This window comes from Marmota marmota, unplaced genomic scaffold, assembly GCF_001458135.2.
Source record: "Marmota marmota marmota unplaced genomic scaffold, marMar, whole genome shotgun sequence".
NCBI classification, from domain to species: Eukaryota; Metazoa; Chordata; class Mammalia; order Rodentia; family Sciuridae; genus Marmota; species Marmota marmota.
The window spans coordinates 1,949,955-1,967,741 of record NW_025999924.1 but is presented as its reverse complement, the minus strand read 5'-3'; the positions used below and the strand labels follow the sequence as shown (position 1 = coordinate 1,967,741).

At 34.8% G+C, this 17,787-nt stretch overlaps 1 protein-coding gene across 2 annotated transcripts in view; it reads left to right on the top strand.

Moving 5' to 3' along the window:
• Positions 1 to 17,787, top strand: part of Zswim6 (zinc finger SWIM-type containing 6) — a 146,548-nt gene that overhangs the window by 43,957 nt on the left and 84,804 nt on the right. Inside the window, exon 1 of one of the 2 annotated variants that reach the window (XM_015497275.2) lies at positions 11,446 to 17,056. The exons of the other annotated variant lie outside the window; for it this stretch is intronic. The gene's annotated coding sequence lies outside the window, so the exon portion shown is untranslated. Of the gene's footprint in view, positions 1 to 11,445; positions 17,057 to 17,787 lie in introns of those variants that run through there. 2 annotated transcript variants of the gene reach the window in all.

Below are 17,787 nucleotides of genomic sequence, written 5' to 3'. Positions count from 1 at the left end.
AGAAGTTTATCACTTATTGTTGGCTTATTTTATTTGTAAGAATCATGAAAAAGAAAGAAGGAAACTGAATTCATTTTGGTTTAAGGCAAGGATAGGATTTTTTAAGCAAATAAGCTTAAAATATTCCCCATTGTGTCCTAAAAATTTGTTTTCTTATAGTAACAACAAAGAATTATATAGAGTACACTTGGCTTACTACCTTTTATTTTCTCTCCCAGAAAGACATAGAAAATGTTTATATTAATTTATGTTTGGGTATTAGGTTTGTTTCTTAAGAGAGGTATCGATACCTTTGAAAATTTGGTAGTTCTAAGTAGAACTTTTTGTTTAGAGGAAAGATACAACATGACAGTTATGTTATTTGTGTATGTATGAGGTGTGTAGAAAGAAATCATCATTAGATACAGCATATCTTTTTAGCCTCTTGACTACAGAAATAGGATTGGTTTATAGATAGTTTTTATGGAAATGGTTGGAGAAAAGATGTGAAAAAGAAATGAAAAATGTTTATATGTTAAAAACCTTGTAAATTTCCCAGGAAGCTTTAAGCTCAACCATAGTTGAAACTAATACGAATCAAGTTTTCTAATATATGATGTTTTGTTACATTTTATGAAAATGATATATGCTCTTAAAATACTTTTAATCTGCATTTATTAAATTATTAAATTATATTATCATGCTATATTTCCACGATAAATATAAACTTTTAGGACCCCAGTATTCAGATGAAACAACTTTGTGAAAGACTCTTCTATTGGAAATCAGGAGATACCTTGCTTTCTGGACACAGTCTAAATACTAGTTGTCAAACCTTGGACAGATCACTTCTATAGACCTTTTGTCATTTGATAAATGATTGAAAGTATAAAGATGTTTCAAATTCCACTTTAAATCTTATTAGCTTTGTCCTTGGGGAGTGATATTAAAACCAGTAATAGAAATTTTTTAAAGTATACATTTAAAATATTTGCTTTTCTCTTGAAAAGTTTTCATGTAGCCAAATGGATTGATTTAAAGTTTTTGACCACAGCTGCTACATAAATGTGTGCACAGCTACTGTTTTGGTAAACACAGACTAGTAACCAGATGGTAGTAATACTTTAAAAAGTTGGGCTGGGGACCATCCAAATGGAATTTTCAGTGTTTTGCCTAGGTACCTTGGATTTAGTACACACTAAATAAGTTTGAGTGTGTTTTATTACTGTAGTGGCTATAGAAAACAGAGTATTATGTAGAATACAAATAATGCTTATTAAGCTTGCAGTTGATTCTTTCTAATAGATGTTCCAAATTGCTGTCAGACTATATTTACTTACTCATAAACAGATGTGCTTTAGCTTTAAATCAGGATAACTATTCCAAACCTAGTTATGCATATTTTAAACAACTGTTAAGGATTACATTTAAAAATATTTGTTGATGACATAGGAAGTAGATTTATTACATTTTCTAAGGTTGTTTAGTTTGTGGTGGCGATTTTAAATGACAATTAATCTTGCTTTTTATATTTGAAATCTGATTAAAGGTGGGGTATCACCAGTTAAAAATTCCTTTCTAGTCTCTTCAAGAATGGATATAGGTAGATTGGGGATATAGCCTAGCATGCACAAGGCACTGGGTTTGATCCCTAGCACTGCCCCCCCCCCCGAAAAAAAGGTACTGGAGATGAGTAATTTTTCTATTTAAAAAAATTAGGCACTAATTATAAAAAAATGAGATGTTGGCAGCATCTGGAACATCAGCTGATCTGTGCTTAGTGGTGGTAATCTTAGTGATAAATTTTACAGATCAATTATATTATTTTTTTCCCTAGAAGTGTTACTGTAGTTTGTCAAGACCTTTCCAGGTAGGTGCCGCACTATTTGACCCTTCTTTTTGCTGCAGATCCTGACGTGAGATTGTGAACTAGCTTGTTCATGGAATTCTTGTTCCCCACTGATTTTTCTGGTCTGGTGGTAGGTTCCATTTCAGTGGATTTGTACGATAGTTTCTACCAACTATCAGATTACTTATTTCTGGTTGTCTTAAATGTTTTTGCAACAAACACTTATTGAGTCATCATTACTAAATAGTAGACATTATGGGAATTACACTAGAACAAATGGGTAACCCTTATCCTCTGAAGCATACCTTCTAGAAGGAAGTTAAGTGTTAATTTATGACAGATGTAAACTCACAGCTGTGAGAAAGTAGAAGTACTTTGATGGTTTTTGCTTCTCAGAAATAGAGCTAGTTCTGTTCATCAGTATAAAAACAGTGAAGATGGTTTGTCCTTTCTACTAGCAATGATTTACAATCTGAAGTATTATTATTTTGATGGCACTGGGAATTGAATCCAGGGGTATTCTACCACTGAGCTTCATCTCCAGCCCTCTTAATTTTATTTTGAGACAGTCTTGTTAAGTTGCCCAGGCTGCCCTGGATCTTCCTGCCTCAGCCTCCTGGATTACAGGCATGTGCCACTTTGCGCAGTCCTTGATATGACTATAATTATATCAGTCTGTACTTGTTTCTACTGCTTTTATCACCTGACATGTATTTTATCTGTTGACCTACGACTATTCTTCCATCTTGTTTTTATTCTCTTCTCTATAGTCAAGAGGAGGTGAAGGTTTAATGAGTATAAGCATCTGCCTCAAATTGCACATACACCAAATAAATTGATTTTAGGTGACATAAAGTCCTGCTGAAATTGAGCAAAATTACACAACACAAAGGAGGGGAAATGGAGGCATTAGAGTTGCTTCAAGAACAAAGGATTGCTTAGGCACTTCAAAAGATAGTGTGGGATAGGTGGTAATGAAGATGCATTCATGGATTTGTTTTCCTGAAGTACTTGAACCTAAACTTAGGCATTTAAGAGAAAAATCGATTAAGTTTTTTAAAATTCTTTTTAAAATTTATTATCCAAGTTTTAGGCCTCATGTTTTGGACTTGTGAGAAAAAGCCAAATGTGACAATTCCAGCCATTCACCCTGGGCACTGTAGATGGCTACTGGTCTATATCATACCAATAGTCCTCTATCTAGTATAAAACTACACACAAAAGCAAAACCTACTAGCAGTCTCCCAGAACTAAAGGGAATGTTCGCTTAGAAATGTGGATGATGTATAAAGCCAGAATAACCCAATTTATTTATCTAAAGAGGTCGTTAATTATAGCAGTACTATGGCAAAGCAATTAGATTATTGTACTAATTTTGGCATTTATTATTTTAACACAGGCATTAATTCTTTATTTTTAAATCTAGTATCTCTTAGGTTTGAATAGTATTGTATTGCCATTCTGGGTGGTTCTTTATTTTTATTTTTTTGGGTATGGATTCTTGCTATGTTGCCCAGGCTGTCCTCAAACTCCTTGGGTCAGGTGGTCTTTCTTTCTCAGCCTTCCTAGTAGCTGGGACTGTAGGCACACTCTATTCTGCCTGGCCAGGATGGTTCGTTTGAACATTCTCATTTCCTACTGAGTATGAAGATTAATGAACAAAATCAGTGACAATTTACATTATGACTACACAACTCAAAAGCTACTAATATGTTATTTTATTCCTCGTAATCCTATCAAGATGTCCCTTCCCCATTCACCAACTTTGAGTATTGTTGCAATTTATGAGTATTATTTTAATTTACAGAAAAAATGCATCTTTAATATGGAATGAGTTGCTGATAAAGATAGGTAGAAATATGACTTTTGTCATGCGTGTACAGATTTTCCAAACAAAGAACTATTTTAATATTCTGGGTTTACCAGCAGCTTTTGAAAATTACATCCTCTTTTGTATTTATTCCTCATTTCATAGCAACCTAATACAAAACCATATTCAGGAATAGGTACTCTAGGATACGAAGTAAATTGTATTAGTAATTGTAGGTCCGACACTTATGTCTGGTATCTTAACTCTGACTCATGATTTTTTGGTTTTTAATATTCTGCATGCCATTCATTTGTGCCTCTGTTACAGATAACACCAGGGAAGAGGTCTAAGTCCCATGTTTTTTAAAGAGAATAATTCAGAATAATACTACTTAAGGGTCTGTGGTATCAGAACAAACAGACAACGAACAGCATATAATCCTGTACATTATGCATATGTAATTAAATATACATATTAGTAAGGTAGCAGATGCGTTGGTACAGAAATTGACATGTAAAATAGCACTCTTTCTCTGCAGGGGCTGTAGCCAGCACTCCTTCACATGTAATGAATAGCTAATTTCAGTCCTATGGTCCATAGGAGACTGACAGGGACCTGGGAGGAAGAAAGCATTCCAACTCCAGGAACAGCAGGATGTGCTGAGATGTGCCTTTTAATGGAGAAATATTTTATAACTCTTGGGGGTAAATTCATAAAGAGGGTTGTGCATGTGTTTTTGTATTTAAATTAAGTAATTATTAATACAGTTTGATAACTAGAAGTCTGGCAGCTGTATTGCAAAAGGGAAAAGCAGAATTTGGCAACTGAACTGAGCTCAGACACTTTTGAGCAAATACATACTAAAACTATCCTGCATCCAAATGGTGTAATTTATTAGAATCCAGCATTTAAGAATGTATTTTGTTAGTTGAAATTTGGGACTGACTTTTAAAAACTAATCCATGCCTCTCTATGTTTAAGAAGAGGCAGCTGACTTTTATTCTTTTGCTTTATGGAGATTCATTTGCCATTTGAATTTGCTCTATGACCATAATTCATTTTATCTACCCATCCAGTCTATTTGTTGAGCATCTGCTATGTATCATGATGTTCTTGAGACCCCAAAATGAATAAAGTCAGTTTTTACCTTAAGCAGTTTATAGTCATGGAAAGGCAAATTTATAAATGCTGTAAATGAAAGATTTTATTTGTGGAGACTAGAATGTTTAAGCTAAAAGACTGCTTTTTAAAATTGTAAAAACTTAAGATACATGTAGAATAGTACATAAAACGTGTCTATTATTGAACAGATAGGTATGGAATAATACTTTATGTATTCTTTGTACCTGCTTTTTTCAACATTATGTGATTTATGTGTTGTTTACATATGATATTCTCAGTGCTGTATAGCAATCTAATTGTTGGATTGCTATACTGTACTTCGTTCATCCTTCCACTTTTAGGCTATCATTAATAATGGTGCTGAGGGCTGGAGTTGTGGCTCAGAGGTAGAGCACTTGCCTAGCCAGTGTGAGGCCCTGGGTTCGATCCACATTAAAAAAAAATAAAATAATGGTATTAAAAATAAAAATGGTGCTGAGAGCATTCTTGATCATATATCTTGGTGTATGTGTACGTGCACTGGGAATGTATACCTAGGAATGGAACAGCTAAGTAATAGGGAGTATATGTAGCTTTAACTTTACTAGATAAGAATGAACTATTTTTATAAGCGATTGTTCCAGTATAAAAAGATAGCAGGTTGTCCACATTGTTCACTTTAAAAAAAAAGATCGTGTATTTTCTCAGAATTTGGTTTTTCTTAACGTGGATGTGAATGGGATGGTTATATGTATTTCATGTAGTTCAGATGTCCTTTCTACCTAACCTGAATTGCCAGGAATGTGCTTGAAATGCCATATCTTCACTCAGTATTTTACTGTGCTAATTTTAATAGTTTTCTGACAAATTAGGAAATATGGGAAAGATTTTTGAGACTGGAAGCTATGCCACAGTTTGCTTAATGCTAGGAAGTAAAGATTTTTTTTAAAAGCTAGTGTATATTAAGGATACAAAAAGCTTAGTGGTTTTAAAACGTTGAGCTCACATTTTGAAGTGTAATTCTATTTTAATCTCTTTCCTAATGGAAGAAGGAAGATGACTGATTTGGTAGGGTAATCTTGTTTGAACAATTGACAACTCTTTGGCATAAGGCCCAGATCTCTTTTCATATTTTTTGTGAAATAGAAAAAAATGGCAGTCTCTTAGGTGCTATTTCTGTTGTAAAGAAAATACTGTTGAACCTAAAGTTGAAGTACTAACTTCATACAGTAGTAGAATAAATAATAGGAGGTAGTGGATATTTCATATAATCAACTTATTACCCTTTTAGATAGGAGAAAGAATATCATGAATATCAGAATAACTTAGCATTCAAGATACTGAAGGCATTCAACCTACTTTTTATTGGCCACCAAATCCATAAGAAATATGAAGAATGTTATAAACGGCTTTTTAAAATATTTTTTCTAAATAGGTCTGAGAACTGAATTTACAGGGTGCTTGAAGTTTGCCTTTGCTATCCAAAACATAGCATGAATGTTTGGGGTATTCAGGCCTAAAGCTATGTTGGATGAGTGAATGGGAAGTTTTCTATTCCATTCAGTTCATTTCAGTGAACATTTAATGCGTGCCAGCCGTGTGCCTGGTTCTGGTAGGTACTGGAGACACAAAGATGAATAAAACAGCTTACTGTCCACTGAAACTGACAGGCATAGAAACAATTCACCATAGTGTTGTGTTGTGTGCTAAGAGTGATAAGAACAATCTGCAAAAATTCTTTGGTGCACAGAAGGGTGAACATATACTTTGGTGTATAAAGGGTGATAAAGTTCTAAGTAATAGAGAACTGTGCTGAGTGGATTTGAAATAGGTTGTAAAGATCATTAGGACTTACAGAGAGAAGAAGAGAGGCATATTTGGCAGAGGAAATTATGAGGTAATGAGTTTATGTTGTTCATCTAGACTACAGATAATCTGCACAAGATTATTTTACATGTGAAAAGTTTCATGGCAGTTTAGGCAGTGATTCCAAGTTTGAAATTGCCAGCCCTTTTATTTTCTCCTTTTTTAATTTACTTTTTTTTTTTGGTGGGGTACTGGGTATTAGATCCAGGGCTAGGATCATGCTAGGTGAGCACTTTATCAACTGAGTCATGTCCCCAGTCTTTTTTACCCCCTCCTTTTCATCAATAAAATTCACATATTCATATTATTCTCTCAGCCATAGTTTGGTAATTTGGCAGACTGGATTTGGACTGCTCTTGGCTGTGAAGACAGCTTGATGGAGAGACTTCCATGACTTTGCCTTTCATTATTCAAAGCTACTTAGTAAATGTTGATATGCATCTTAAATCATCTGTATTTAAAGACTTTGTAAAGAAGAACTTAAAAACTTAGTTCTTACTTTGTAGAATAGTGATTTTCATCTTCTTTTGCACATTTGCAGTGCTGGAGATTGAACCTAGGACCTTGCACATGCTAGACAAGTGCTCTACCACTGAGCTACATCCTAGCCCCCATACTTTTGCATATTTTTAAGGAATTTAATCTGTACAGTTGAATATTATCAGAAGTAAAAGTGATGGACATAACTTTAAAAATGATCTCTTCTACCTTCCACTTTTTACATGTAGGAAACAAGACCTACCAATATGTGCTCTTGGACAGGTTAAATGACCTGTCCAAGAGCACACATTGCATATGTAGGGTGGGGCTATGGAGGGAAATGGAGAGTGCAGGGATCAGGTTCTCTGATTACTCAGGCGTGGACTTTTGCATGTGGTTAAGACTCACTGTTTCTGTATTCACAGGGTTTAAATATGTCACAGACCAGTCTTCTCATGTTAACTGCAATTATGGTTTTACAAAAATTCTCTTTGACTAAGCTAGATTATAGGCAGCATGGTGTGGCTGAGTTAGATGAACTGTTGCTTACTAGCATGTTCACATCATAACCTCTCTGAATTTCCTTCTCCTTATCTGTATAAAAAGTGTGTGTGGGGGTGCATAATATATATTTTATTGAGCTGTGAAACTTCTAAATGCAAAAGCACCTAATAGTGCTTGGGTCTTAATTGTCACCCATGTCTTTTTTATTCTTGATATATGTGGATATTTGAGTCAGATAAGATATTACAGCAGAAGTCACTTTTGAGAATATCAAGTTCTGTACAGATGAATGTAGACCAACAAATTTTCTTCTCATTGACTATTTCATTGTCTCTCCCACAAATGGTTTGTTGAATGGCAACATTATTTCAATTAAGTGGTTAGAGAACTTAATTTTTACTTTAGTAAAACATAGGGTTCTATAGTAAATAGGACAATATATATGAACATGAAAATGTTCTGTTTGGGGGTGTCAGTAGTATTCTCAAAGAAAGTTAAAGGGATTTTCAATCTGAGACATACTGGCCCTGATTAGATGCACCTTGAAGACAGTAAGATAAAACAGTGAACCAAGAAATTGATGGGAAGATTTATTTACTATGTGGAAGTAAGCATATTTAGGAATGAAGAGAAAGGATAAGGGCATAGTTGAGAATGGAAATCAAGTGGGACTAGCCTTGACAAGAGATACTAAATCAGAGTGTCAGTAGGAATAGAGAACAACAGGTACATACAGGATATTTTGACATTATCTACTTGAAATACCACCTGCAAAGGAATGTTCTGAGAAACCTCACAAAATCATAGCACTGTCATACTAGTCCTTGCAGAGTGTCTTTTTTTTCTTTCTGTTGTAATAGCCCTTGGCCATCTTACAGGATTCTTGTTTGGTATTTACATTTAAGAATCTTGACTCCTAATGAACTATACAAAACACTTACTTAGAAAAAACCCCACCTATACTATAAGGTATGCTCACAATTTTATAGTTATACTGGTTTCTCATTCTAGATCTCTTGGATTGAGTTTTATAGGAAAAATCACTTATTTTTGTTTGAATTCTAGGGCCAGTTTAACATAGATCCACATCAACTTTAATATTTAATATTACTCAAAGGTATGTGACAAAGCGTTCAGCTTTTTAGCAGTTTGGTTTTTCAAAAAAATTACTTTGAATTTCTGGAGTTTTAATACTTGGTTATATCTGATAGCCTAGTTTTGAAAAAGGCCACATAAATGATCTCACAATTATCCTCTGGTACAATTATGCCAGCCTGCACCTCGAAAGGGTGTTTAGTAGTTTGGTTCTACTGGTATTTTGTTGTCATAACGCAAGAGGTCACTTTTGGCTGGCATAGCTGAAATGTACAGAATACTGTAAGGCAAGCTGTCCAGAGCTTTGCAAGAGGACACACTTCAAGTCTTTAATACTCTCTCCCTTTTTAGTGTGACCACTTTAGGACAGGAACAGGGTGAAGCAAATGGGAGGACAGTGTGAGTGAAATCCCTGTCCCTGATAGGTTTCTAGGTGCCATCAGATAATGGCCAAAAAGGGAAGGTTGATTGAAGGAAGTATGAATAACTAGTCACCCTGCTTTCAGCTCAACTAGAAAGGGCACACAGAAGTGGAATGAGACTGAACAGTTTGGACTGACCCTGCCACTTCAGTGGAATGAAAGAACAGCTTCCATTTTAGAACAACCAAGGGCCTACCTCCCCAGCTGCTGCTTAGAAACTCTGAATATAACAGCAGTCCTGAGCTTTTATAAGTTCTGTGCTAAAGCCTCCTGCTCCTTATCATATCCTCAGCCCCCCTTTCTTTCTTTCTGCCTTCCTTGTATAATATCTTTTTTTCCCCCTCTTAACCACTCTGGTAGTATCAAGTTAGGTGGGAGGAAGAATGATGACTTGTCCAAAACTTTCTTTGACCCATAGGTGAAATGGGCACTGATGAAGACATTAAAAATGAATAGTCTGTGTTGCTTGGCTTGCTGGTGAATTCCTGTAATCCTGGCTACTTGGGAGGGAGTCTGAGGCAGGAAGATAACAAGTTTGAGGCCAGGCTTAGCAACTTAGGGATCCTGTCGCAAAAAATAAAAGGGGAGAGTGAGTGTAGCACACTTCCCTAAAGTGAGGCTGGAGGTTAGACACCCCACCCCCACCCCAGTACTGGGAGGAAGGAGAACGAAGGAAAAGGAAAAAGAATTGCTATGAATGACCGTGAGTGGTTTGATAATACTGACTAATGAGCCTTCTCATGCTGCTGGGAAAGGGAAGGAATGGGACCAAATGGGAATGCATTTCAGAGGTGCGTGCACTCTTGTTTTAAGTGATTTCTTATTTGCCATTATTTAAAAAAAATTACTGTACCAAATTGGGGGCCACCAAAAATTGGACATTCCATTGAATTGCCACCTTGCTACATTTCCCCCAAAGAGGGTAAATAAAATCTTTTCTCTGATAAAATTTTATCACATTTTGATGGTAATCTTATGGTTATTCTCTGAACTCTGAATGCTTGATCTTCATAATGAGATGGTTATTACTGTTCTTACTAAATATTTAGTAGTAAGTAGTATACAAAGCAAATACTGCTCTTACTCTGAACTAAGCAAAATGATTTATGAATGTAAAGCTTGAGGCAAGGATAAACTTGTACTGGAGAGAAATAAATGAGCATAGGGAGAAGGAACCTTTGCCATTGTCATTTTGGGAACACTTGAATAGTCCACTGTGTTTCTTAGGGGCTGTCTGTAATTTTACTTCATTCAACTGAGGTTTATTTATTTAAGGATATTGTGGTTCCAAGAAGTCTGTTTTGGGGTCTGTAGTTTGAAGCTCCTGTTTCTTTCAAAGTATGTCCCAGTTCCTGAAGATTGTCTGGCTAGTGTGTTGTTGCCATTATGATCAATACAAACTGCTTTGATTTATGAGTGTTTTATTCTGCTTACAACTATAGAGAGGAGGTGGTTCATGTTTTGGTTCCTGTTTAGCTGGGGGAACTTGAGCTTCCTTAGTCCTTTCAGAAAGCCTGACTAGGAAACTGGCATCTTGGCAGGAAGGTTTTAGTTAGATTCAGAAGTCAGAGTACAAATGTCAGAGTGATTTAGATAGACAGAATAACTAGATTATTTTTTTCTAAAATCAAGTTGTGCTTTAAATTATTATCCTTTACAAATATATTGTGTAAAAGTTTGTTATTTATATTTCAGGAGTCCTGTAGGAAGTACCAAAACGTTGTATAAGTTTTTATTTTGTTTTGATTTCTCTAGTGACCTTAATTCCACAATTTTTATAGTTTTTCAAAAGCAAAATTTCACAGCACCATACAAGTTCCTCCATAAAAGAAAATGTAGGGTTGAGCATTACTATGGTTACTTTTGTACCCTCTGGTGTGATTGAAGTTTTTTCCTTTTAAATCAGAATTTGATTGGTAAGCATTTAAGTAAATGATTCTTCTCATGTGGGATGACGTAGTCCTCACTGAGTAAACCTGGAGTATGTTACCTTACATTATAAAACTTGTTTAATGCTGACCAAAGTTATCACTTTATGAGCATATTTTTGATATCTTACAGCTCAATTTCCTCCCTTTTGAGAATATATATTTAGAGATATGGGTATTAAACCCAAAGCCTCTTGAGTGTTGTGTAATCGGAGGCAAACCTCCTGGTTTTATTATTATTGATTGTGGAAATAATTTAAAAATTAAAGCAAATGCCCTTAAGTTTTTAATACTGAATTTTATATCCGCATGCAATAACTTAAGTCATTCTTAAAATTTCTATATTTCTAATAATATTTAATCCTTAAAAAAATCATTTTTGGTACCAGGGATTGAACCCAGTGTTGCCTAATCACTGAGCCATATCCCTAGCCCATTCTAAGTTGCTTAGGGCCTTGCTAAATTGCTGAGGCTGGCCTTCAACTTTTGATCCTCCTTCCTATGTCTCCCAGGCTGCTGAGGTTACAGGCATGCACCTTTCACACCTGGCTGAATTCGAATTTTTGAGAGCTTTTTATGATAATTTGTGGCTTTTGTAAAATAACACATAAAGCACTTGAATATTGGAAGGCATTTTACTTGAAGTACTGAGTTAACTTTGGTATCACTGTATAGGAGGCAGAGGTTTTCAGAATTTTGTAGGATAACTCAGGTACATTTTTCTCAGTCAGTTGTCTTTCCCTCAGACTTCTACATAGATTTATTATTTTTGTAGAGGGAAAATAGTTCATCTCAGGATGACAGAAGAGAGATGGGAAAGGTTCTTTCTTTTTAAATGGGAGAAAGCAAACTGCCCATTGTGACATTGGACTTCATTAGTTAAGTGTACTTTACATTTTAAAAATAACTCTGAATGGGTATTCAGTTTTTTGCAATGTTTTGTTTAGAAATGGCTATTATCGAGATTCATGAAAGAAAGGTGAATATAAACCTTTTCAGCTTGGTATTTGTAGAGACAGAAAGATTTTTTAGCATCTAAGGAATTATATTTATTTGGCAGAATATGCCATATATTAAAAGTTGAACTCTCTCCCTTATACTTTTAATAAGTCTCTCACACACACAAATATTGTAATACATGTTTGAGTTATAAAGCAAAACACTACTGGTTCTCATGTACCCAATAGTTACCTTATAAATTTAAGATTACTGGTAACATTGGAATTCTTTAACATAAGATGATATCATGGTAGAAGCAAGTACAGGACCCAGCAGCCAGACAGGAAGACTGAGAGATTCAGTGGCTGTACTTGTACTTATAATTCACTCTAGTAAGCACTTACTCCAGGAGACCAGAATTTTCTTCTAAGGGCAGTGTCCTCAGTGACCCACAGATCTTCCCCTAGATCCTCCTGCACTGCCACACTGGGGAGCAGTCACTTGGGAACAAATCACACGCACACCATAGCACAGATGGTTCTAGTACATTTATATCCATGGCTACCTAGTTTCCTATAATGAATATGTTATAGCGTATATGGATATTTGGGTTGCTTTTTATTATAAAGCTATCGTGAACATTATTTTGTACATTTCTTGGTGCACACATGCAAGTATTTTTTTAAAATTTTTTATTTTTTAGTTGAAGTTGGACACAATATCTTTATTTTGTTTACATGGTGCTGAGGATTGAACCCAGGGCCTCGCACATGCTAGGCGAGCACTCTACTGCTGAGCCACAACCTAGCCCTGTGCAAGTGTTTTTTAGTGTTCTCCTCCCCCTTTTTTTTTGGCATGAAAAGTTCTCTTAATCTAATTTTTCTTAACTGGAATATGAGAAATTTACCTTTAGCAACCCATAGGGTCTTTGTGGCTTAAGTATTTGTGGCTGCTAAAACTAGGTAACTGCATCAGATGTCTTTTTATAAAACTTTATTTTGAAATAATTTCAGATTTACAAAGTTATTACTGAGTTTTCATATTCCCTTCACCTAGCTTCCCTGATGTTAACATCTTATATCACTAAGGTACTGTTTCTATTAATGTCTTCTTCCTCTTCAAAGATTCGATTCTAGATACCATATTGCATTTAGTTGTCATGTTTCCTTAGTCTCTTCCAGTCTGAGGCAGTTTATTGGTCTTCCCTTGTCTTTGATGACCTTGACACTTTTTTGAAGAGTATTGGTTAGGTGTTTTGTAGAATGTCCTTTAATTTGAGAGTTATCTGATGCTTTTCTCATGATTAGATTAAGGTGCCTTATTTTGCAAAAATACCACAAAAATGGTGCTTGTGTTCTTCTCATTATATCATATTGGGAGTGCACAATAGCAACATGACTTCTTATTGGTTCTGTTAACTTTAATCAGTTGCTTAAGGTGATAGTTGCCAGAGTTCTCCAGTTCAAAGTTAATACTTTTTGCTTTTCATGCTCATTAAAGTTTTTTAAAATTGACACAAAATTATATGTATTTACCCTGTATAACATGTTTTGAAGTATATGTATATTGTGGAAAGATTAAATATAGCTGACATATTTGCCTTACATAGTTACCATTTTTATGGAGAGAATATCTTACATCCACTCTGAGCATTTTTCGAGAATATCCATATCTGTTTCATTTGAAGGGAATCACTAAGGTCCAGCCCACACTTAACTCGAGGTGGGCGTTAAGCTCTACCTTCAGGAGAGAAGAGTATCAAAACATTTAGATATATGTTGAAATCACTACAGTTGTTCAGATGTATTTGAGGGGAGATATTTTGAGGCTATGCAATATTCTTTTTCTCTTTAAAAACTTCACCCACTAATTTTATCATGAGTGTGTATCTTGCCTACAGCAAATATTACTACAGTGTTTTTGTGATAATTTTTATTTCCATCATTCCTTCCACATTTATTAAGTAGAAGTCTTCTGTAAGGAAGATATGTCCTTTTCGCTCCCATTTATGTGCTTGTTCATTCAGTAATTTATTTATATTGGTATAGACCCATAGATAATTTTTAAATTTTTTGAGTGATAATCTAATACCATCACTGTTTATTTTGTTACTCAAAATAGTTGTAGCCTGGCTATTGGCATTTTTTTAGGTTGGGACAGTTCCCTAAATTTTAAAAAAGTACTTCCTTTTTGACACCATCAGATTCTCCTGGCTCATCATTTATTTCTTTACCGTATTCCTAGAACCTTCCATTTGTCTAAGAGTCTTGGTGCCTTTTATTGAGGAATGATATTTAGAAACCAAGATTTTTAAAGCTGTGCTTGTCATGGGGGAAAAGGTATAGCCTTTCTTCAAAGTCTTTTTATATGTCTTTCTAAAATTGGATTCATGTGGTGACAAGAAATTATTTTTTTTCCTTGTTAATATGGACCGTAGCAATTAATCTGACATGTTAACACATCAGCACATATTTCTAGTAATGAGAAGTAATTTTAGAACTTAACCTTTTCAACTTTCCTGGCACTTACATGGAGAACTTGAATAGCAGTTTGTTTTCTCTAATGATTATTTTCTGTCTGGGATACAATTGATAAAATGCACAAAGAAGAAGGGCCGTGAAATTGTCAAGGCAAATTCACAGTATCCTCATACTGAAGCTTAAGCCTTAACTCACAAGAAAACCTTACAAATCTGTCCTCAGACCTTACATACTCTTTATTTATACATAGCTCTAAAAATTGTGGTTAACAAGTTTCCAAAGTCCTGGCAGATTTAAACAGCATTTTAGAGGAGGGGGTGGGTGTTGCAGCTGTTAAACAAAATGCACTGAGAAGGGTGCACCTGACTTTTTCCAGAAGAAGAGAAAGAGTGGAGGGCAGGTACATGACCCTCAGGGCACTGAGTGAGGCTCTGAGTGCAGTTTTGGGAGCATAACGTAACACAGTAAGGTACCCCGAGTCATCATACAAAGGTTAAATTAGATTTTTTGTTTATGCTATTTAGGAAGCAAGGGATGTGTAGACGAATTTTCAAAAGGCCTTCATCAGCATGGGAAAATGAAAATGCTGGTTTCAGGAATAAACGCCCCCTCAGCTATTCAGGCTGAATCTTTGATTCTTCAGAATTATTGAGAGCCAAAGTTTTTAAGCATCGAGTACTACTGTTTGGTAAGGTCATGATCATGGAAATCAGATCCTCATTTAATCAAATTATGCTAACTTAGTTTTCCCTTAAGATATCAACCTTTCATTTCTGGTTTTCACTCTTAAAAACTATATCATTAGTATGGCTGTCACTGTTATATGAGGAGAATCCAATTTCAGATAAAGATTTTATGTATTGGAGGCCTTTTAAAAAGAAAGTGAATCTAATTTTCATATGAAAAAATAAAAACAATTTGTTTCAAGAGAATCACCCAAGAGAATAAGTGGGACTCCTTAGTATTTTAGAAAATATTTTTTAGAAAATAGTTATCTGATATGACTTGATTTTTAATGCTTTTGTTAATAAAATGCTGACATTGGATATGTAAAAACCTTTTTTTTTCCCTTTGATAAATTTAGGCTTTTCCTTTTAGTATACCCAGAGAACTGCCCCAAAGGCGGGAAAAATACAGCAAAACAACAATGACAACAGAAACTTTTTAGAGTAATTGTACATGTGCTCCAGCTACTTCTAAGTGGTCTGGGTAGGGTTTGGAGTGCTGGGATACAGCTGAAAAAGAGAAGATTCTCTCAGTTTTAGCCAATGAATTTCCTCTGGCTGTGTGTATGTATATAAAGGTCACTTTGGTGGAATAAAGGATGAGGGAAAGAGGCAAATGTTTAGTAGAGATTTAAATGTAGAATTTGAAAGACAAATGTTAGGAGAGGGAGAGAGAAATCAAAGAGAAGAAATCAATTACATCAGTAAAAGATACTGCTATAGCTGCCTCTTCTATTGTCTTTACTCTTCTTCTACCATATTTTACAATCCTAACATTTATAGGTTTCTGAGGCAGACGATTACATTTCTGTTCGAAATTAGACTTTTTCCAATTTCTGACTACCTTTTTGACCCTAGAGAGAAGAGGCAAATTTATTTTTACCTCAAGTAGCAGGGTTCATACTGTGCCAGAGAAATTATTTGAACTATGATGAAACATTCATTGAGCTAATATGTTTGATTTATAAATGTATTGGCCTTTTTCTCAAAATTTCAGAACCTAAAACTTGCTGCATAGTTCATTCTCTGGTAGATTTGTTTTTAAAACTGAAAAGTCCTTGACCACCTATCTAAATGTATTTAAATTTTAGGCAATTAAAGCAGCTTTTATAAATATAACAATTTTAGTTGATTAGAGAAGTGACCTCTGTATCTTTTGACTGTTATCTTATGTATTTGATGTATTATTTTTGTTGAATTTAATATATATGTTATTTAAGTTTGATGATGCAATAGGGTAGTAATCAGTCATTGAATCATATATATATTATGCCAGTTATTGTGCTTCCCCCCATTTAATGGCCATTAAAAATCTATTGTAGAATTATTCTTATTTCATCATTTGATGTTCTGTATTGTGTAGGCTATATTTAAATAAATCCCCTATTCTCAAGAATGTATAATATAGCCTCTTGGGGTTGGAACAGTGTATTTGTCTCCAAGTATGTGGATACTTGTATAATATTTGGTTTGCCTTTAAATGACTTGGAAATACACAAAACATATATTTTAAAATATTTTCAAAAGTGTCTTCAAAAGTCCCTCAAAAACTAAAGAAAAAATAATTTGAGGCAAAAGCTGAGATTTTCAGTGTGTATTTTGAACCTAAGTATATGTTTTAGCTGCTTTTTTTTTTTTTTTTTTTTGTGATGCAGGGTTTTGTGCATGCTTAGCTGCTTTTGATTTGTTTGGAAGTTGGAGAGTTTGAGAGTCTATGGGGGGAGATTTACAGGGATGCCCTTACCCTAAATAAACAAAACTGAAATACTCTGCCTAATTTCATACATGTTTTGGGGGTAACATCTGTTGCCCCTTTTCAGATGCTCCAGGGATCTATGACCTTCTCCCTTTCCTGACTCCCCACCTGCTCCAAAGAAGGTAAGAGATCACCAATTTAGTCCTTTAGCCTTTTTTAATAGGTATGAAAATAAGCCAAAGTCTTGAAGTTAAATAGCTAATTAGTAGCAGAGCTGGGATTAATCTGAAGTCTCTTTCCCAGGTCAGTTCCTACTCCATTATATAGCCATTCCTCAGGCATAGATTTTGATTCCGAAACCTAATAAACTATGTACATAATTGCTACTTAATTAGCACTCTTTTACATTGGAAGCCATTTGGGTTTACATTTCTTGTTAAAAATGGGCAGCAGTCAAAAATTGGGCATGGTGATTCTTCACTATCTATTGATTTTTTTTTTAAATCCAAAGTTCACACTGTAAGGTCATCATTATTTAACAATTATTTGACATTCAAAGGAAAATTGTAATTAGATCCTTGGACCAATAGCTAAAATTTTTCTGATTCTTTTTCTATAATTTTTTCACCAGCATCCAGGTGGAAAGTTCTCTTCTCTTTGGCTAAAATACATCTGTTCATTTACAGCATAAACACTTTGCCTTCAGAAGAAATAAAACCAAATTGTTACTTACAATAGTATGTATTATTAATGATTTTTTTGTGAGATTTTTGAATGTTACACTTTTTTGGGGGTGGGTGGGTACTGGGAATTGAACCCAGGAGTTCTCCCCCCTTCTGATTAATTAAACAACAAGCAATGTGGCTTAAGGACCGTGCCTGGTAGGTTGTCCAATTCAACATATGGTTCTTAC